The sequence below is a fragment of the Bubalus kerabau genome, chromosome 22 (genome assembly GCF_029407905.1).
Source record: "Bubalus kerabau isolate K-KA32 ecotype Philippines breed swamp buffalo chromosome 22, PCC_UOA_SB_1v2, whole genome shotgun sequence".
NCBI classification, from domain to species: Eukaryota; Metazoa; Chordata; class Mammalia; order Artiodactyla; family Bovidae; genus Bubalus; species Bubalus kerabau.
Window position 1 is genome coordinate 36,016,821 of NC_073645.1, and position 21,243 is coordinate 36,038,063.

At 45.7% G+C, this 21,243-nt stretch overlaps 1 long non-coding RNA gene across 7 annotated transcripts in view; it reads left to right on the forward strand.

The window, feature by feature from the left end:
• LOC129636502 (uncharacterized) overlaps positions 1-3,539 on the forward strand; it is a 31,046-nt gene extending 27,507 nt beyond the window's left edge. For 5 of the 7 annotated variants that reach the window (XR_008706959.1, XR_008706957.1, XR_008706960.1 and 2 more), the window contains one exon: positions 2,641-3,539. This is a non-coding gene — a long non-coding RNA (uncharacterized LOC129636502). The remainder of the gene's footprint in view (positions 1-2,640) is intronic. The other 2 variants (XR_008706958.1, XR_008706962.1) reach the window with 1 other exon arrangement.
• Positions 3,540-21,243: the final 17,704 nt, after the last annotated feature.

Genomic DNA, 21,243 nt, shown 5'->3' on the forward strand with positions numbered 1-21,243 from the left:
ATGGGACTACATCAAACTAAAAGAACTTTTGGATAAGGAGAAAAAAAACATTAACAAATGAAAAGGCAACTTAAGAAATGGGAGAGGATATTTGCAAATGATATATCTGATAAGAGATTAACATCCAAATTTAGAGAGAACTCATATAACTCAGTATAAAAAAAACCTGATGGAAAAATAGGCAGAAGACCTGAATAGACCTTTTTCTCAAGAAAGCCAAAAGATGGCCGATGGATACATGAAAAAATGCTCAGCATTACTAATCATCAGGGCAACGCAAACCAAAACTACAATGAGACATTACCTCACACTTGTCAGAATGGCTATTATTTTAAAAAGACAATAAATAACAAGTGTTGGTGAAGATGTGGAGAAAAGAGAACCCTCATAAATGAGTGTAGCAACTTATGGAACAAAATATGGAGGAGGTTTCTCTAAAAATTAAAAATAAGAACTAGCAGACTTTCTGATGGTCCAGAGGTTAAGACTAGAGCTTCCACTGCAGGGGGTGCCTAGGTTTGATCCCTGGTCTGGGAAGTTCTACATGCTGTGCAGTGTGGCCAAAAAGAAAATAAAAAAATAAATAAAAATCTTCCTTGGGCTTCCCTGGTAGTCCAGTGGTTAAGAATCTGCCTAGCAAGGCAAGGAACCCAGGTTCAATCCCTGGTCTAGGAAGCTGCTGCGTGCCTCGGAGGTACTAAAGCCATTCACCACAACTGCTAAGCTTGCCTTGCTAGAGCCCATGCTCCACAACAGTGGAAACCACAGCAACGGGAAGATGACACATGGCAAAGAAGAGTAGCCCCTGCTTGCGACAACTTGAGAGAAAAAGCCCGTGTGCAGCAGTGAGATGCAGTCTCGGCACAGCCAAAAATAGAGAAATAAATAAAATTGAATAAGTAAATAAATAAAACTTTCCTTTCTAAAAAATTAAAATAAAATAAAATTCCACTCTGGGTATTTACCAAAAAAAACAGAAATACTAGTTTGAAAAATATATGCACTCTTGTGTTCATTGTAACATTATTCACAATAATCAAGATATGGAAGCAACCTAAATGCCCACTGATAGATGAATGCATAAAAAAGATGTGGTGTGTACGTGTACACACACACACACACTCACACACATGGGCAGGCACACTCACAGACAATGGAATATTACCTAGACAAAAAAAAAAAAAAAAGAATTAAATCTTGCCATTTGTGATAACATGGATTGACCCAGAGGGCATTAGGCTAAACGAAATAAATCAGAAAGTCAAATGCTATATGATTTTACTTATGTGTGGAATCTAAAAAATAAATCAAAACAAAACAAGCAAACAAAACAGAAACAGATGCAGATACAGAGAATAAACTGGTGGCTGCCAGAGGGAATCAAGGCGAAGCATTGTTCCACATAGGTGAAGAAGAATTAAGAGATACAAACTTTGATTTACAAAATAAATAAATCAAAGGGATGTAATACACAGCATAGGGAATATAGTCAATAATATTGCCATAACTATGATGACAGGTGGTTATTAGACTTACTCGAATCACAAACTAATATAATATTGTGTATCAACTATACTTCAATTTTTTAAAAAATCTCTTAAAAGGATTTTTTCAAGTATGGCTGTTTCGTCTCAGTCACCTGTCCCACATCTCTTCCTTGTCTGCTTTCCTTTTACACAGTGGTGTTCCCTGGGCTCTCTTTTGTTTCTATTCTGACCTCTCTTTGGTTGAGAATTGGCACTCAACTGGCTAAGTGCCAACCCTACCCCCATGCCAATTTCATACATAATCTGTGAATAAGAGGGCTTCCCCAGTGGCTCAGTGGTAAAGAATCTGCCTGCAATGCAGGAGATGCAGGCTCGAACCCTGGGTTGGGAAGATCCCCTGGAGGAGGACATGGCAACCCATTCCAGCATTCTTGCCTGAAGAATTCCATGGACAGAGGAGCCTGGCGGGCTACAGCCCATGGGGTCACAAAGAGTCAGACACGACTGAAGCGACTGAGCATGCACACGCTGTGACTATGAAACATCTGTAAATTTCACATTCTTACTTGGGGGCCAATAATATCCTAGTTTAGAAACTCATGTAAACTCTTATCCAAAGCCGTCCACTGACCAAAAAAAAATTGTTAACCTCCCCCCTTGCAAAATCCAAGCTTATAATAAAACTTTTGCCTTCAAAACACACAATTTCTGTTTAAAGTCACCCTCTCATTCACTACCCCCTACCCACATCCCCCAAACCCCAACAGACATCTCTATATGTAGATAATTTCATAGGGTTTAAATTTAGCAGGAAAATAGTGAGTGAGTCCAGTTCCTCCTGCCCAAAGAGTGTTTCCAGAAGGTTTGAGGGTTTATCAGCCTCATCTTCTAAACTGTGGATTATCTTCCAAAGCAGTTAATTGCAATCAATTTTTTTTTTGGCAATCGGTTTTTCAGTTTTGAAATCTGGTTTGATTTTTCCTTACTTCCTAAACGAAACAAGAAACAAAAAGCGAGCATGCACACACACATATTCCAGGAGAGCTGGCGCTTCTCACTGTGAGCCATTTATCGTGATCCAAAAGATTTACTCAGAGGCATAATTAATTGGAACTTATTTCAGTGGAAGTTATTTCCCTTCATCTCATTACAGAAACAAAAGAAGATTATGGGCCAGGGATCCATGAGGTTTCAAGAGAGTCTACTGATGAATGAAGTTGGAAGGAGTTGACACACGGTCAGAGATGGTTAACATCCAGAAATTCTTACAAAGTAACAGCAATTCTTTTCCATTAATCCCGCCTTGCCTCTTTGATCTTGAATGGTACCATGGCTGCAAGTTAAGTACAGAGTTACCCTGGCATTAAAGGGCCCCAAAGACCTTGCCTTGGAGAAGCATTCTTCGAGAACTTGGAAGATTAAAAATAACAACGATAATAAAAACAAACAAATACACAAAAGAGAAAAAAAAAATGTGAACAAGCAGAGAATCCAGTAGAGAGATTTTAAAGCTATTATACTGTAAATCTGCCACCTGCGCTCTTTAGGAAAAGCACATCTCTGTGAATAGGGAAACGGATGATGTTGGGTCTGGAAACTTTGAGTCACCGTTGCCTTTTTCTGTAAGATGAAATAATTAAAAGAAAGAGAGACTGGGGAAAGGATACAGTTGGGTAGACACTTGAAGGATCTTTTTTAAGCAAATGATCTACTCATTTTTCTTTTGTTCTCTTTTCGTTTTTCTAATGTTTCTCTGAGGCTCTCAGAACTCCAGCAAGAAAGCACGTGGACGTTTAAGAGCCCTAACATTTGCAGCGACTATTAGAGATGCCCAAACCGAGAAGGGGCTCAGGGGACCTGTCCTCTCAGTTTGTAGCCTCTTCTGACCCAATGGACTGAGCCCCAACTCTTTTAATGTTCTTTCAACTCTGGAAGTGGCCCGAGGCCATTAAACATTCCTTTAATTCTGGAAATGGAAGGGAGAGGGGTGAATGTGGCTGGAGAGGGAGGCTGTTATCACCCAGCACGGCTGGTGGTCAGGCTTCATGCTCAAAATTGTCCAATTAAAGAAATAAAAATGTAAGCTCTGTCGGGAAAAAATGCAAATAAGGTGGCTTGGGGTTAAGATTTTGAGTGGTTTGGTGGTTAAAATTATGCTCTTGTTTATGGGGGAAATGAATTTTTTTTATATCTATATACAGTTGGGTAAATTAGGCAACCATCTATTATGTAATTGAGTAACAACATAATCCATCATAATGGTGAGGCAGGCCAAAGCCAGTGTAAATTGAGGAGACTGTTTCATTCTTCCTACTTTAGCTTTTAAAAAAGCAACAGTTTGGTGGGGGGAGGGTTAAGTCTCTCTTTTTCCTTCCGGAGGGTGGTATCTCACAGTGCTTTCTCACCAATTTGAATTCTTAGGGGATGGGGTGAGGTTGCAGGGGCTCAGGCATGACCAGGGAGGATGTGTGTGTAAGAGGGTGTGTGTGTGTGTGTGTGTGTGTGTGTGTGTGTACACCCTGGCAAGTGCCTGCACCCAGGCACATCCTAAAGCCTATTTATAGTGGACACTGTGGTGGGCCCTCAGCTTCCTCTTTAGAAGTGGGGTGCTTATTCATCCAGCTGAAGGCAGTGCTGGGCTGCTGGAGGCTCACAGTCAGAAGCTGCCCTCACCAAAGGGAGCTGCTTGTCTGACTGTATGCCCAAGCTCTGTGGCATCCTGAGTTTAATGACTGGTCCATGTTGGGGTCCAGTAACTCAGTGGTAAAGAATCCACCCACAATGCAGGAGACCGGGGTTTGATCCCTGGATTGAGAAGATCCCCTGGAGGAGAACATGGCAACCCACTCCAGTATTCTTGCCTGGAAAATCCCACGGACAGAGGAGCCTGGTGGGCTACGGCCCATGGGGTCGCAAGAGTCGGACACGACTTAGCGACTAAACCACCAACAACACCATGTCAGGGCTCACACCCTCAACCCTGTGTGCGGATTCAGGACAACAGAGGAGGTTATCCAGGCTCCAGAGCTCCCCGTGGGATCACAGGGGCCTCTGCTGTGACTGTATGGTGGCCCAACTTCTCCCTTGACTCAACCCCGCCTCCCTCCATCCTTCCCTCCCTCCACTTACAGATATGGATGAAGGGGCACACCCCAATACACCTCCCCTGCGTGTAAACCTCCAGGTCTCGGGTTGCTCTCCAGGGAAGCTGCCTACTGACTAATTGCCTTCTCTTCTTCATTTCAGGTGGGTGGTGGATGAGAACTGGCAGATCTGCTGTGTGTAATCACAAAGGCAGCTTTATCCACTGTGTTTCTGAAAACAGGGCTCCTGGGGACCCCTGAGATCACTGACAGTGGTGGAGCAGCTTCCGGGGGTTCATGATGTTGGGGCGTCTCCTCTTGTGTGACCTGTTATCCCGCCTCAGATGCCACCTTTTGCCTCGTTTCTTTGCACCAGATTTTCCCGTTGTAAATCACTTAAAGATGCACTGTGGTTCTGCAGAAGGACCTTATCTGAGGCCCAGCTCTGCCACTTACCAACTGTGAGTTCCTGTCTGGGCCTCAAAAGGTGGGGCTTCAAGGATGAGCCCACCTTACAGAGCAGCTGTGAAGTCAAGGAGATGCTGTGTACCACACAGGGAAGGGACAATGCCTCCACGCACAAATCAGTTAGCATCTTAGCTGGATCTAAACAACCAGCTCCAGCCAGACCCTGCCAGAGAAGGGCTCAGAAAAGAACTAAGCAGGGACTCTGGGTAGAACCTCTGATTTGGGAACAAGGCAAAATTGAGTTCACATCTCACCTTTACCATCCATTTGGGCAAACTACTAATGAAGTACAAGCTGGAATCAAGATTGCCAGGAGAAATATTAATAAACTCAGAAACAAAGATGACACAATCCTTATGGTAGAAAGTGAAGAGGAACTAAAGCGCCTTAGATGAAAGTGAAAGAGAAGAGTGAAAAAGTTGTCTTAAAATTCAACATTCAAAAAACTAAGATCATGGCATCCGGTCCCATCACTTCACGGCAAATAGATGGGGAAACAATGGAAACAGTGACAGATTTTATTTTCTTGGGCTCCAAAATCACTGCAGACTGTGACTGCAGACATGAAATTAAAAGATGGTTGCTCCTTGGAAGAAAAGCTATGACCAACCTAGACAGCATATTAAAAAGCAGAGACGTTCTTTGCCAACAAAGGTCTGTCGAGTCAAAGCTATGGTTTTTCCAGTGGTCATGTATGGATGTGAGAGTTGGACTATAAAGAAAGCTGAGAGCCAAAGAACTGATGCTTTTGAACTGTGGTGTTGAGATTCTTGAGAGTCCCTTGGACTGCGAAGAGATCAAACCAGTCAATCCTAAAGGAAATCAGTCCTGAATATTCATTTGAAGGACTGATGCTGAAGCTGAAACTTCAAATACTTAGGCCCCCTGATTCCAAGAACTGACTCATTAGAAAAGACTCTGATGCTGGGAAAGATTGAAGGCAGGAGAAGAGGACGATGGAGGATGAGATGATTGGATGGCATCACTGACTCAATGACATGAATTTGGGTAAACTCTGAGAGTTGGTGATGGACAGGGAAGCCTGTCATGTTGCAATCCATGGGGTTGCAAAGAGTCAGACAGGACTGAGCGACTGAACTGAACTGAACTTAGCCTTTTTTTTTTTTTTTTTTTAAACAATGAAACGTGGTTGGCCAGATTTGGCCTGCAGACCAGTTTCGTGTGTGGGTTTTTTTTTTTTTTTAAATTTATTTATTTATGTGGGGCTTCTCAGGTGGCCCTGGTGGTAAAGAATGCACCTGCCAATACAGGAGACATAAGAGACCTGGGTTCGATCCCTGGGTTGGGAAGATTCCCTGGAGGAGGAAATGACAACCCATTCCAGTATTCTTGCCTGGAGAATCTCATGGACAGAGAAGCCTGGCAGGCTACAGCCCGTGGGGTTGCAAAGAGTCAGACACAATTGAAGCGACCGAGCACACATTTATTTATTTAATTGGCTTAGCTACGGCATGCAGGATTTTTAGTTGCAGCATGTGGGATCCAGCTTCCCAACCGGGGATTGAACCTGGGCCCCCCTTTACTGGGAGAGTGGAGTCCTAGCCACAGCACCACCAGGGAAGTCCCACTTAGCCTCTTCTGATTCAGTTTTTTAATCCCTATGTAACTGTATCATAGGATTGTTTGTCAAAAGGAAATGGAGGAATTTAGACAGTGTCCAGAGCTTAGTTTACAACATGATAAGTGTTAGGTTTTGTGAGTGGCAGAATGGAGTGGACCCCAGCACTGTTCCTTACCAGCCCAGCGACTTAGGTGAAACAGTTAATAACTCTCTGAGCTGAAGCTTGTTTATCTGTAAAATGCAGTGATGCCACCTATTTCAAGGGTGATTTTGGGGGCTAACAAGAATGTATGCAAAAGGTGTGGTACTAACAGGGACTCAGCTATTATTATTCATATTTTTATCCTGAGGAAGTTTACTTTTTGAGTGAGGGTCACAGATAAACAGCAGCAGAACAATGGGCTGATGGAGAAGTTAAGTGGACCATTATGTTACGAGAACCCCAGACAGAATGGTTCCGGCTTTCTCACTCATGGTGGTAAGTTCCCCAGGGGCTTTGCTTGCCAAGTTATTAGTTTTCTAGCAGGGAAATAATACATGGAACTTGGCCACCGTAGGCTGGAGTCTCACTGTTTTCTGGGAATCACCTCATGTCAGGACTTGCAACCTGAGTGGCTGGTCCAGAACAAGGAGCTCTGCCAGGCCACAGACAAAGGCCCCTTTGGTTTCCGAGCTGGCGTTAGCCACTGCCTTGGCCAGATGTCCACTGAGGGGCTTTCAGGCGACACCTGACTATTCCTACTTAGATCTTCAGATAGACTTGGGCTGTTTCTGAGCATTGTGTCCTATCCACAACTTTGTGAGGATATAAGAAAAACTATATTTTACTACAAAAATGCACGGGCAGGTCGACTTAATATTAAAGAAATCTGCTAAGGTAATTTAGGATAATCTAAATTATCCTAAAAGAGGAGGCAGGCGATGTAGAACCATAGGAAGAGCTCTAGGCTGGGAGTCCACCAGCCGGCCTCCACCCTCTCTGGTGAGTTGGCCCAGGGATTGCTGGTTGTGGAGAAAAGAAACTCTTTCAGTTTAGTTCAAACAAAAAACAGTGACCTTCTCGTAAGCTCCTGGGAGCCCGCTGTTGGAAGTCCGGCCTGACCTCGCAGCCAGTGGGAAATCACCACCCTTCCCAAGCACCCAGAAAGCCTGTTTCCACCGCATCCGAGACACTGGTTCAACTCTCCTCCGTGGATGACTTTCCCTGCCAGGCCTCCTTTCTACTCTTCCTTACATCTCTGTCCATGGCTTTGGCTAACCTGGGCCGTGATTCCGGACTTGTCACTCTTGAATTTTCACAGCTCACTGACACAGTTGGGACTGACGATCACTTTGTTTTAATACCAAGGAGAGAAAAATTGATTGGCTTAATTTGGATCAGATGGTGGCTCCTGGTCAGGTCAGCTGTGATCAGAGCTGGTGGTCCTGTGAGGTTGTGGGCAGCTCCTCTTGGAGCTGTGGACCGAGCAGGTGCTTCAGTCAGGGAATGGAGCAAAGCAATTGTGGATATTTGAGACACTTGCTTCAACTTTCTGGGTCATATTGTCTTCAACTGCAGAATAATAATAATTATTATTATATTACCATTGCTATTGTTATTTAGTCGCTGAGTGGTATCCTGACTCTTTTGCGACCCCATGGACTATAGCCTGCCAGGTTCCTCTGTTCATGGGACTTCCTAGGCCAGAATACTGGAGTGGGTTGCCATTTCCTTCTCCAGGGGATCTTCCCAGCCCAGGGATCAAACCTGTGTCTCCTGCATCGGCAGATGGATTCTTTACCACTGAGCCACCAGGGAAGCCCTGTATTAGCCACTGAATGTCAGATTAAATCATTTAACCTATGGAACCCAACTGACCGCCTCTCTTCCCTTCCGACTCCTATACCCTTTCAGTCATCTGGGGCCACATAACAATAATCCAAACCCTCATCTCATAGGATAAAGGAAGCCCATTCTTCAAGAAAGTTCCCTCCTCTTGGGTATTTCCGGGACCCCTGAGGAATGTGTGAGTGTTCCACAAGTCAACCCAGGCGGTGCCTTGGCATCCCTGCCAGCCTCCTTGCTCTTTCATTATTGCTCCCCTTGGCCCCACTGGCAACTCTAGCAGCCTGTTTCCCAGGCTATTGATACTTAACCCTTGATTATCTACATCCCTAACATGGATGTGAGCGCCTTCCTTCAGTCCTCAAAGCTCAGCTAAGAGAGGATGGAAATGGTATAACTGCCCTTTCCAGTTTTATTCAGTTACAATTGACAAATAAAAATTGTATATCTTCAACATTCAGAAAACTAAGATCATGGCATCCGGTCCCATCACTTCATGGCAAATAGATGGGGAAGCAGTGGCTGACTTTATTTTGGGGGGCTCCAAAATCACTGCAGATGGTGATTGCAGCCATGAAATTAAGAGACGCTGACTCCTTGGAAAGTTATGACCAACCTAGACAGCATATTAAAAAGCAGAGACATTACTTTGTCAACAAAGATCCATCTAGTTAAGGCTCTGGTTTTTCCAGTAGTCATGTATGGATGTGAGAGTTGGACTATAAAGAAGGCTGAGTGCCAAAGAATTGATGCTTTTGAACTATGGTGTTGGAGAAGACTCTTGAGAGTCCCTTAGACTGCAAGAAGATACAACCAGTCCACCCTAAGTGAGATCACTCCTGGGTGTTCATTGGAAGGACTGATGTTGAAGCTGAAACTCCAATACTTTGGCCACCTGATGTGAAGAGATGACTCATTTGAAAAGACCCTGATGCTGGGCAAGATTGAAGGTAGGAGGAGGAGGGGACGACAGAGGATGAGATGGTTGGATGATATCACTGACTCAGTGGACATGAGTTTGGGTAAACTCTGGGAGTTGGTGATGGACTGGGAGGCCTGGCGTGCTGCAGTTCATGGGGTCGCAAAAAGTCAGACACAACTGAGTGACTGAACTAGACTGAACTGAAGTTGTACAGTGTGATTTAAAAAAAAAAAAGGAAATGACATGACTTTACTGAATGTCTGGGGACAACAGAGTTTAACAACAAGACTGAGCTCAGCCTTGCCACTGGGCCTTCAAAAGACTGCTGCTGCTGCTACTAAGTCGCTTCAGTCATGTCCGACTCTGTGCGACCCTATAGATGGCAACCCACCAGGCTCCCCTTTCCCTGGGATTCTCCAGGCAAGAACACTGGAGTGGGTTGCCATTTCCTTCTCCAACGCATGAAAGTGAAAAGTGAAAGTGAAGTCGCTCAGGTGTCTGACTCTTAGCAACCCCATGGACTGCAGCCTACCAGGCTCCTCCCAAAAGATATTCACAGAACATTTCTGCTGAGGACTTCAGGCCACTCTCAGAGAGAAGAAAAAGTGTCATCCCTTCCAATACAAAGGCCACCTTCTCCTCTTCCCCAGGATTCAGCTCAGTTGAAGGAAGCCTGACAGTGGGAACCCCTGATCCCTTTGGGGGAAATGCCCACCCCCATCTGTCAGGTTGCCATTTGACCCACTTACCATCACTGAAGACCTTTCTGGGTTCACCAAGTCTGCTTCCTTAGCTTAAATAGTCTCGCCAGGACAGCTCAACAGCCTCAGCCTACAGTACTGGGGGCCAAGCCTGCACCTCCCTCCTCGTGGGGGTAGGTCTTGGCACTGGATTACTCATGAGCTCATTTTTGGTCAAAACAACAAACTCATCTCCCAAGAGTATACAATGATATTTTTCAGGCATTGGACACTGAAGTTCCAAGTTTTATATAAAAGAATTTTTTTATTTTAGGATTCATCTGGAAAGTCTCCAATTGACATTTGTAAATGGTATACATTTGGATGGGAACTGGCTTTACCAGTAGGACCAAAATGACTCAGTGATGTGGCCTCTCCTTAAACAAAGGGAATGTCTGTTCCAAAGACAAATTTATTTATTTTTTCCTCTCATAAACTGCAGAGACTGTCTGAAATTCCCCAAATGGCTGCTTTCCAGCCTCAAATATTTAAAGTCCCAGTCTCTTCCAGGTGCCTTGTTCTAATAAATTATCTCCTTTGATCCTCCCAACAACTTTAGGAGGAAAAGTAAGGTTTCCTTTGTTTTACAAATAAGAAACTGAGGCTCAGAACTCGGTGATAATTAGCCTATGGGTGGCAATGGGGAGGGTGGGATTCGAACCCAGCTTGGACTTTTGTCTTACAGCACTCTCATCCCGTAACCCTTTCTGGTTCCAATGGCCCAGAATTCTGAAGTTCTAATGATACTCTGAGCCTGGCCTGTGGGAAGGCATCTGTGACTCCCAAGACTTGACCCCAAAGGGCAGTGGGAGCTGCTTAATTTGCAGGATTCAGTGCAAAATGGAAACACGAGCCCTTATTCAGAAGTTATTAAGCATATAAAACGGAGACAGTGGAGTGTGAAACCAGGCATAGATCCTTGTGAGTTCTAGGCTCTGTGTGGGTGGTAGGCCCATGAACTGGCAGCCTGGACAAGTCACCTTGCTCCTGGGAGAAGCCTGGGCCATGGGGGTGACCTGGTGCTGGAGGAAACAGGGCTGTTTTCCAGCAAGTCTGCTCTCCCTGCTCTTTTGTAATGAGGCATGATCGTCAAAGGAAGTAAGAGACCCAAGGATTATGTGTACCAGATAATTTTTGTAGTTTAACTGCTTTTATTCCTCCCCTATTGCTGTTGTTTTGAATAATCTGTGTGGCTTTTGAAAAAGTTGCTTGAACTGATTTGAGCCTTATTAAGATATGAAAAAATCGCAGGCCAAGGGGGCCTGGTGATGAAAGGGGAGCTTTCATTTGGCACTGCAGGCGACAGGAGCAGAGGAGCCTGGTGCTGTGCACTTAACAGAGGCAGGGGGGGCGGTGTGGGACAGAGCCTATGTGGTGGGGTGGGGGTGGGGGGGGGGGCGGGGATACAGCCTGAGAACTGTGAGGGACAGTGCTCCAGCTTCAGACAGCAAAATGACAATCAGAATATAAAAGCCCAGGTGAAAAGTGAGAAGGAAATAGAGCAAAACAAACCCTCAACTCGACTACAGCTGAAACCAGCGGAAGTTGAGAGAGGAAATGGCTAATAGGTATTGGAAGTGGATAACAGCCTCTGAGGGCTTCCCTGGTAGCTCAAGCTGGTAAAGAATCTGCCTGCAATGCAGGAGACACCAGTTCATTTCCTGGGTGGGGAAGATCCCCTGGAGAAGGGATAGGCTACCCACTCCAGTATTCTAGGGCTTCCCTGGTGGCTCAGATGGTAAAGAATCCGCCCACAATGTGGGAGACCTGGTTTTAATCCCTGGGTTGGGAAGATCTCCTGGAGGAGGGTCATGGCAACCCAGTCCAGTATTCTTGCCTGGAGAATCCCCGTGGACAGAGGAGCCTGGCAGGTTACAATCCATGGGGTTGCAAAGAGTCAGACATGACTGAGCGACTAAGCATAGCACAGCAGCCTCTGATGGTAGATGAAACCCCACAATTGTTTTCCCCAAGAACAGAGGCATTTGGGCACTTGGCTGGGTCTCTCCAGGAGGAAGGGTTTTATTTCAAGCTTCAAAAGCCTAATTCTTTGTGACTCTGTGACTTTGTGACTTTACCATGGTCATTGAGCATCCTGTGGGTAGTCTGGGGGCCAGCCTTGGGGACTCAATGGCCTACAGTCAGGTGTGGTCCCTGCCCTCCTAGAATTTTCAGTCTGGAAGTGGAGCCAGAAGAATGATCAGGCAGGTGGACAGGCAGGGAGAGTGTTGGAGGGAGCACAGTGGAGTAAGGTCTCACCTTAAAAAGGGCTCTCCCCGAGAAAGCCACATTCATACAGAAATCTGAAGGATAAGTAGGATTTATCCAAGTGTTGGGAATGGTGAGGGTGACAAGGGGATCCAGGTTAAAGGAAACCATGGGCAAAGGCCAGGAAGTAAGAAGGAGGGTGTTGCATTTGAGAGATGAACACTGATTCTAGGAGAGACCTTTCCCTCAACATATGTTAGTTGAGTGGCTACTACCTGTTCAGGGCTGGAGAGCCACACCATACACTCGACTGTGCCATTCTCCATCACTAGATTTTCCCATTGTGGACTCTTTCCTGTTTTTCTATTTTCCTGCCTCTTTCCATCTCATACGTGGATTGGCTCTCTCCCTTTGATTTATTCCATGTATTAATATTAGCAGAATGCAGATTCAACTGTTGTTTCAAAGATCAAAATAATATTGACTTAAGAGAGAAAGATGGAAGTTAACCTCACTTTCATGAGATTAACCAAGAATAAGCAGTTGGTTGTTGAGATGGTTCCATAGATGTGAAGACCCAGAATCTTATCTTGTTCTTTCACCACCCCTGAGGCATTATTCTTAAGTGCATGCTCCAAAGTGATTCTCCACCCTGTCAACTTTCCATGAGGTAAGATAGAAAGAGACAGAGGAACACACTCTCCTTTCTTTAAAGGTTCATGGCATGGAAATTGTACCCATCCTTTCTGCTCACATCCCATTGGCCAGAGCTTGGTCCAGTGACCGCACCTAGATACAGGGAAGCCTGAGACATGTGGTCCAACTGGCGCCCATGCCCAGTGAAAGCTCAGAAGTAAATGGAGATTCAGACAACCAGCAACTCCATTATACTCTATTTCTGGTTTGCGATCTTGGAGATCTGTCTTGACAGACAATATCACAGTCATGGCTCTCCTATTTGGTTCAGCCCTGGGCTCTCCATCCCTCAAGTAGACACTAGAAAGTCAGGGAACATTAATGCTGAAAAGCAAAATATCATCTTGCACTCAGCTAAAACTTACAAAAGACAAGTCAAGGGGAAAAACATTTATGGGATGTTTTAAGTCAATAAAAATTCCTCTTCTAAGGACAAGGCAAGGTCTACTCACTTTATTTAAAAGAGCTTTGTTGGTTAGATTTAATGCTGGGTTAGTCCTCTTTTGGGCCTTAAAAGCTCTCCATTGAGAAGGGATGATGAAGCCACAGACTTGCCCATAAGCCCTTAATCAAGGCTCAGACTGAATTCCTCAGATTGTTCCATTGAAGGGCAAGGAAGGAAAAAGTGAGGGGTTTACGAGGAGAACTGGCAGGTGGTGAATGCGTCTCCCAGAAGAAGGTGTTGGAAGCATGAGAGGTGGGCCATCCCTGAGTGAAGGGCTTCAACCTGACAGATGATCCAGATAATCCAATAAAACACTTTCTGTTTTTGTAACTAATCCAACTGTCATACTCCATTTCCAGGAGCTCAAATCATCGAAAAGTGCCTGTGAGCCTTAAAGTTCACTTTCTGGTTTGTGCAGGATTAAAATTTTGTCTCAGTCCTATCTCCAAGCTGTCTACTTGTATTTTAGATAATAAAAGACTCTTTACCAGCTGAGCCACCAGGGAGGCCCCGATAAAAGACTAAGTAAGAAGAAATTAAGACAGGAGCAAGATCACTTCAAACACTCCAGATCTCAGTGCTTGTAATTTTGGGTTTAGCTTCTGTTTGGTATTATACATATCTCACAATTCCCTACCCTCCTAGTCATACTGGATAACATGAAAGTGATTTGTGAACACGTCTACCACCTCTTACACCAGGTTGAGAGGTTTTGAGGAACAAGTGTCCACCCTAGTGTGTGCAGCCTTCCCAGTATCTGGGTTAGTGTCTGATGCATGGTAAGTATTGAATTGGTGTTTGTTAAATTGCTGACTTTATTCAGATAAACCAGGGTTGACTGTGGCTCTTTTTAGTTAATCCACTTGGCCACTGGTTGCAGCATAAGTCATCAGAATGCCATATTTCTATCTTATTTGCCTGTGAACCACCTTCCTCTTCCTTCCACTTTCCCTCTAAGAGTCCATTGCAGTCTTTAAAAAAAGGAAGGTGTGCTTATCAGAGGCTGAAAGAATCTATGCACCATAAAAATTAATGATATGGGGAAATTGTTAGGTAATTTCTTATCAACTAAACATATACTCGGGCTTCCCTGGTGGCTCAGTGCTAAAGAATCTGCCTGCCAATGCAAGAGACATGGGTTTGATCCCTGGATCAAGAAGATCCCCTGGAGAATAAAATGGCAACCCACTCTAGTATTCTTGCCTGGGAAATCCTATGGACAGATTTCCTATGGACAGAGGAGCCTGGTGGGCTACGGTCCATGGGGTCCCAAAGAGTCAGACACAACTGAGTGACTAAACAACAGCAAGCATATATTTACCTTAAGACCCAGCAGTCACACTCTTGGAAATTTATCCCAGAGAAATAAAGACTTATGTTCAGACAAAAACCTGTACATGATTGTTCACAGCATCTTTATTTGTAATAGTCTAAAAGTAGGAACAATCCAAATGTTCTCCAGTGGTTACATGACACCTGCATACAACCACACAGTGTCATACTCCTCAGCCATAAAAAGGAGCAAACTTCGGAGCTTTACAGTCCATTAGTTAGCTAGAGTCGCTGTAACAAATATCATGCCACTGAGTGCTTCAAACGAGAAATTTCTTGTCTTACACCTCTGGAGGCGAGAAGTCCAAGGTGTCAGAATGGCCATGCTCGCTCTGTAGGTGCTGGGGGAGCAATGTTCCCGGCCTCTCTCCTAGTTTTGGGCAGTTTCCTGGCTTGCAACAGTATAACTCCAACCTTGACATGGTGAAGGCCTGGTGTGCGTGTCTCTGTCTACATTTCTCCTTTTTATAAGGACACCCAACATCGGGTTAGGGATCCATCCTACCCTAGTATGACTTCATCTTAACTAATTAAATCTGCAGTCACCCTGTTTCCTAATAAAGTCCTATTTGGAGTTAGTAGGAGTAGTAGGAGCTAGAACTCCAAAACTGAGTGAGTTTGAGTGGGACACAGTTTAACTCATAACATGCAACAACATAGATAAGGGCATTATGCTAAGTGAAAAAAGTGAAAGTGTTAATTGCTCTGCTGCTGCTGCTGCTAAGTTGCTTCAGTCTTGTCCGACTCTGTGCGACCCCATAGATGGCAGCCCAACAGGCTCCCCCATCCCTGGGATTCTCTAGGCAAGAACACTGGAGTGGGTTGCCATTTCCTTCTCCAGTGCATGAAAGTGAAAAGTCAAAGTGAAGCTGCTCAGTCCTGTCCGACTCCTAGCGACCCCATGGACAGCAGCCTACCAGGCTCCTCCGTCCATGGGATTTTCCCGGCAAGAGTACTGGAGTGGGGTGCCATTGTCTTCTCTGGTTAATTGCTCAGTCATGTCCAACTCTTTGTCCAACTCCATGGACTGTAGCCCGCGAGGTTCCTCTGTCCACAGAATTCTCCAGGCAAGCATACTGGAGTGGGTTGCCATTCCCTTCTCCATGGGTTCTTCCTGACTCAGGGATCAAACCCAGGTCTCCTGCATTGCAGGCTGATTCTTTACCATTGGAGCCACCAGAGAAGCCCCAAGTGAAAAAAGCCAATCTCAAAAGACTTCACGCTGTATGATTCCATACATGTAACATGCACCAAATGGCAAAACTATAGAGATGGAGGACAGATGGGTGGTTGCCAGGAGACAGGGACAGGGGTGGGTGGGAGTGAGTCTATAAAGGATGGTGATAAAATAATCTGGATCCTATTTGGTGGTGGTTACATGACTCTATGGGCTTCCCTGGTGGCTCAGTCAGTAAAGTATCCACCTGCAATGCAGGAGACCTGGGTTCAATCCCTGGGTTGGGGAGATCTCCTGGAGGAGGGCATGGCAACTCACTCCAGTATTCTTGCCTGGAGAATCCCCATGGACAGGGAGCCTGGCTAACTACAGTCCACAGGGTTGCAAAGAGTCAGACATGACTGAGCGACTAAGCACAGCATAGCATATGGCTCTATATGAGGAATCAAGTTGCACCGGACTACACCTCCTTCTCCCAAGACACAGGGATGCATATAAAAACTGGTAAAAATTGAACAAGGTTGGTAGTCTAGTTAACAGTATTGTATCAGAGTCAATTTTCTGGCTTCGATATTGTATTAGTTACCCAAGATGCCACCACTGGGGGAAGCTAGGTGAAGGCTTCATGGGACTTATTCTATGTACTATATTTAACAACTTCCTGGGAGTCTGCAATCATTTCAAAATAAAAAGTTACAAAAATGTAAAAATATTGCTATGTTGGTAGATGGGGGGTGAGAGCATGAGAGAGTGGCATAGATTGCATTAAAATTTTTCTCCTTTATGTAAATGTCCTACATCTTCTTTATCCATTTATCTGTCCATGGACATATAGGTTACTTCCATGTCCTGGCTATTGTAAATAGTGATGCAATCAACATTGAGGGAACATGTGTCTTTGAGAAGTTTTTTCAGGGTAAATGCCCGGTAGTGGGGTTGCTGGGTCATAGAGTAGATTCATTCCTAGGTTTTTAAGGACTCTCCATACTGTTCTTCATAATGGCTATACCAGTTAACGTTTCCACCAACAATGTAGGAGCATTCCCTTTTCTCCACATCCCCTCCAGCATTTGTTATTTGTAGATTTTTTTGATGGTGGCATTCTGACTGGTGTGAGGTGATACCCCATCCAAAATATAAATAAATAAATAAATAAATAAATTGCAATATCTTGCTGCTCCTACAGAAAAATAAGTTTCTCCTCATATGCTCCTAAAAAGGCTCTTTGCCTCCTAAATTCTATAACATTTGCAGTCACACCACTCTCCTCTAGAACAAAATGAGGAGCTCTGTTTAGGTGAGATGTGTAGCCAAGCGCAGAGGCCAGACCACAAATAGACTTCAGCGGCTTCACTTTCACTTTTCACTTTCATGCATTGGAGAAGGAAATGGCAACCCACTCCAGTGTTCTTGCCTGGAGAATCCCAGGGACAGGGGAGCCTGGTGGACTGCTGTCTATGCGGTCGCACAGAGTTGGACACGACTGAAGCGACTTAGCAGCAGCAGCAGCAGACTTCAGCTGAGCATTGAAGATTTGATGCTTTTGAACTGTGGTGTTGAAGAAGACTCTTGGGAGTCCCTTGGACTGCAAGGAGATCAAACCAGTCAATCCTAAAGGAAATCAATCCTGAATATTCATTGGAAGGATTGATACTGAGGCTGAAGCTCCAATATTTTGGCCACCTGATGTGAAGAGCCGACTCAGAAAAGACCCTGATGCTGGGCAAGATTGAAGGCAGGAGAAGGGGATGACAGAGGATGAGATGGTTGGATGGCATCACCGACTCAATGGACTCCGGGAGATGGTGAAGGACAGGGAATCCTGGCATGCTGCAGTCCATGGGGTTGCAAAGAGTCAACACAACTGTGTGATTAAATAACAGCAACGTCAAGACTTCTATCTGGGCTTCCCTGGTGGCTCAGCGGTAAAGAACCCACCTGCCAATATAGGAGACTCGGGTTCTATCCGTGGATCAGAAAGAACCCCTGGAGGAGGAAATGGCAACCCACTTCAGTATTCTTGCCTGGGAAATCCCATGGACAGAAGAGCCTGGTGGTCTACAGTCCATGGGGTCCCAAAAGAGTTGGACGTGACTTAGTGACTAAACAACAATAGAACTTCTACCTAGGACTTGATTTTCTAGATTTTCAGAAAGGTCCTATGTTGGGACCTCAGCTTCTTATATCAATGACTAGCACCACCTGGGAAGCCGTGTGTGTGTGTGTGTGTGTGTGTGTGATTTGCTTAGTCGTATCTGACTCTTTGCAATGCCAGGAACTGTAGCCCGCCAGGCTCCTCTATCCATGGAATTCTCCAGGCAAGAAATACTGGAGTGGGTTGCCATGCCCTCCTCTAGGGGATCTTCCCAACCCAGGGATCAAACCTGTGTCTCCTGCAGCTCCTGACTTGCAGGTGGATTCTTTACCACCTGGGAAGCCCATCTTCCACATACAAACTACAAATATTACCTCTTAATTCTCAGAAGTGTAACAGACCTCCTGAGATCATACCAAGCACATTCCATGCCTGCTCGGGAAATTGGCCCCCTGATCCTGTTCACCCTGGCTGTACCTCTGAAAGCTAAAGAAATCTTTGTCTCTTGATCCAGAAGACCTGGAGCTTTGTTTTCAAGAGTCCACATCAACATTTTACAGAAGATCCCTGGGGCAGGCATGTGACTGAGCCAGCTTGTCAGGCTGACGGGGGCTAAATGTGTTGGACCTCTTCCCAAGTCTGGGTCTGAGACGTCACACTGGGGCTTGAAATTGGCGGTGGTGAGAGCATTTACAAGGTGGAAGTCAGCAAACTTCCAACAACTTGGGGCTCTGTGTTTGTTTCTCCATAAAGTCAGTCTTCCCACCTATGCAGATCCATTGCAAATGATATTTCAGGTAGTATATTACAATATCTACCAATGCCCAAGGTGGATGGGAGGATCTGGCCACCAACATAAAATAGTAATTATGGTCGTACTTGAGGAATCTGCTCTAGAGCTTACCAGCTGTGTTCACAGACAGGCAGTTCACTTACCGTCTCCAGGTCTTTGTATCTTTCTCTATAAAAATGAGGGTATTGACAGAATCTACCTCCCACCCTTAAAGCACTTCTTGTGTTACCTTTTCTTATTGTACTTTTGGTTGCTACTTTTTTTTTTTAATCCTTTGGGTGTGGCATATGGCACGTGGGATCTTAGTTGCCCAACCCGGGATGGAACCCACGTCCCCTGCAATGGAAGCACGGAGTCTTAATCACTGGACCACCAGGACTTCCCCCTGCAATGGAAGCATGGAGTCTTAATCACTGGACCACCAGGGAAGTCCCGGTTGCTACTATTTATATCATGACTTCTTGGTCTCTATAAGAAGGTAGCTTTTAAGCAGTGGACCAGCCCACTCTTCTGAGCAATAATCAGTGTGACATTGAGAGGACAGACTCTGGAAGCTTCTACCTGAGTTTGAATGCTCACTCTACTATGTATTAGCCATATAACCTTAGGCAAGTTACTTAATCTCTCTGTGTCCCAACTTCCCCATTTGTAGGGTGGAGGTTATCATAACACCTACATTTTAGAGCCATTCCGAGAAATAAATGTCAATGTGTATGAAACACATAAAGCAGTGCCTGACTCATGGGAAGTGCTATTAGGAGTTTGCTGTAATTGTTCTGAAAGTGATTGTGCTGGGTTGATTAGCATCCCCCAAGAATTCATAACCTTCCCAGAAGCTCAGAATGTGATCTTATTTGGGAATAAGGTTGTTGTAGATTTAATTAGGTGAGATGACATCCTGGAGTGGCGTGGCTCCCTCATCCACTGTGAGTGGTGACATGAGGCGAGGCACAGAGCCAGACACACACATGGAGGGAAGGGATGTGAAGGGAAGGGAGAGAACGCTGTGTGATGACAGACGCAGAGATGGCACTGATGCAGCTGCAGGCCAAGAATGCCAGCGAGGCTCCAACAGCCAGGAGCCGGGAAGGAAGGCCAGGAAGGATTATCCCCTGAAGCCTTCAAAGAGCAAATGACCTTGTCAACATCATGAATTTTTGGACTTGTGGCCTTCAGAACTAGGATGGTATATTTTGTTGTTTTAAGTCAACCAGTTTAGGATAATTTATTACAGCAACTGCCAGAAACTAATACAGTGATCCTGTTGGAGAGGTTGAACCGATCCCTTTGCATCAGTGAAGGAGCAAGGAGGAAATGGATGGTCCATTCCAAGGGGAGGGGGGATGCAGAAAGGTTGATGAAGGTGCCACTGATGACCGTTGCCACTGGGGGCAAGGAAACCGACAGGGATGAGGCAGCGCCCAGGGGTGGCCACAGCTGGAAGCCATGCCTCCTTCCAGGCCTGCAGGGGCTGAGGGAGAAGCTGTCGCTGGGCTCTTGAGAGGGTCGTGTGACAGGACTGCCTGGTCCAGACCAAGGCCAGCAGAAAAGAAACCCATCAGCTAACAATCTGCAGCCTGGGGGCAGGGAGGGAGCTCGGGGCATAAATACCAGCACTGTCCTCCAAGCTCCTACCTCCACTGGCCAAACCCAAGTGGAAGCCGAGGACAAGAGAGCCCACCCTCTGGGCATAGAACAGAGTAGGGAAGGACGGAGATAGTCTGGAGGGCAAACAGAACCTATAAACCATAGCTTTTGTCTCATGGTTGGAGTCGGGACTTGAACCAGGGTCTTAGGACCCAGATCGCACATTCTTTTGGGTCTTAAAGACAAGTGCCCCTGGCCCATCTCGATGAGTTACCCAGATTCCTGCATTTCCCCTCCTCTGCCGTTCCCTTGCCCCACCCCCTGGGGGTCCCGGGAAGACGGGGGTCTGCACAGGTGCCTGCTCTAGTCTCTGGCTCCCTCTTCTCATCCTCTCTCTGCCTCTGCTAGGGGAGGGCCGCTCTCAGCGTGCAACGTCTGGCTGTGCTCCCCGGCTCTGCACACCAAGTGGGGCAGACATGGGGCCCCTGGGGCCGGGGGCTTTTCTTCTTCCTCCCTTGTTTGGTGCATTCCGAAGCTGTAAGAGAGCCGTGGAGAGAAAGAGCTGAGAAAATCAGGGGCCGAGAGTCTGTTGTGAAAGAAGTCTATGGCGACAATGCAGAGAGTGCTTAGCGAGGCCTCACTGCGGGGCTTACGGCTCCAAGCCCTCCCGGAGGCCTTTGTGCACCTCTCTATTGACTGCTCCTAAGCCCTCAATGGGCCCCCATTATACTCAGAAAAAACCCAAACCCCCCACCCAGGCCCACGGGGCTCCGGCTGCATCTTGTACCATTCGCCTCCCTCTC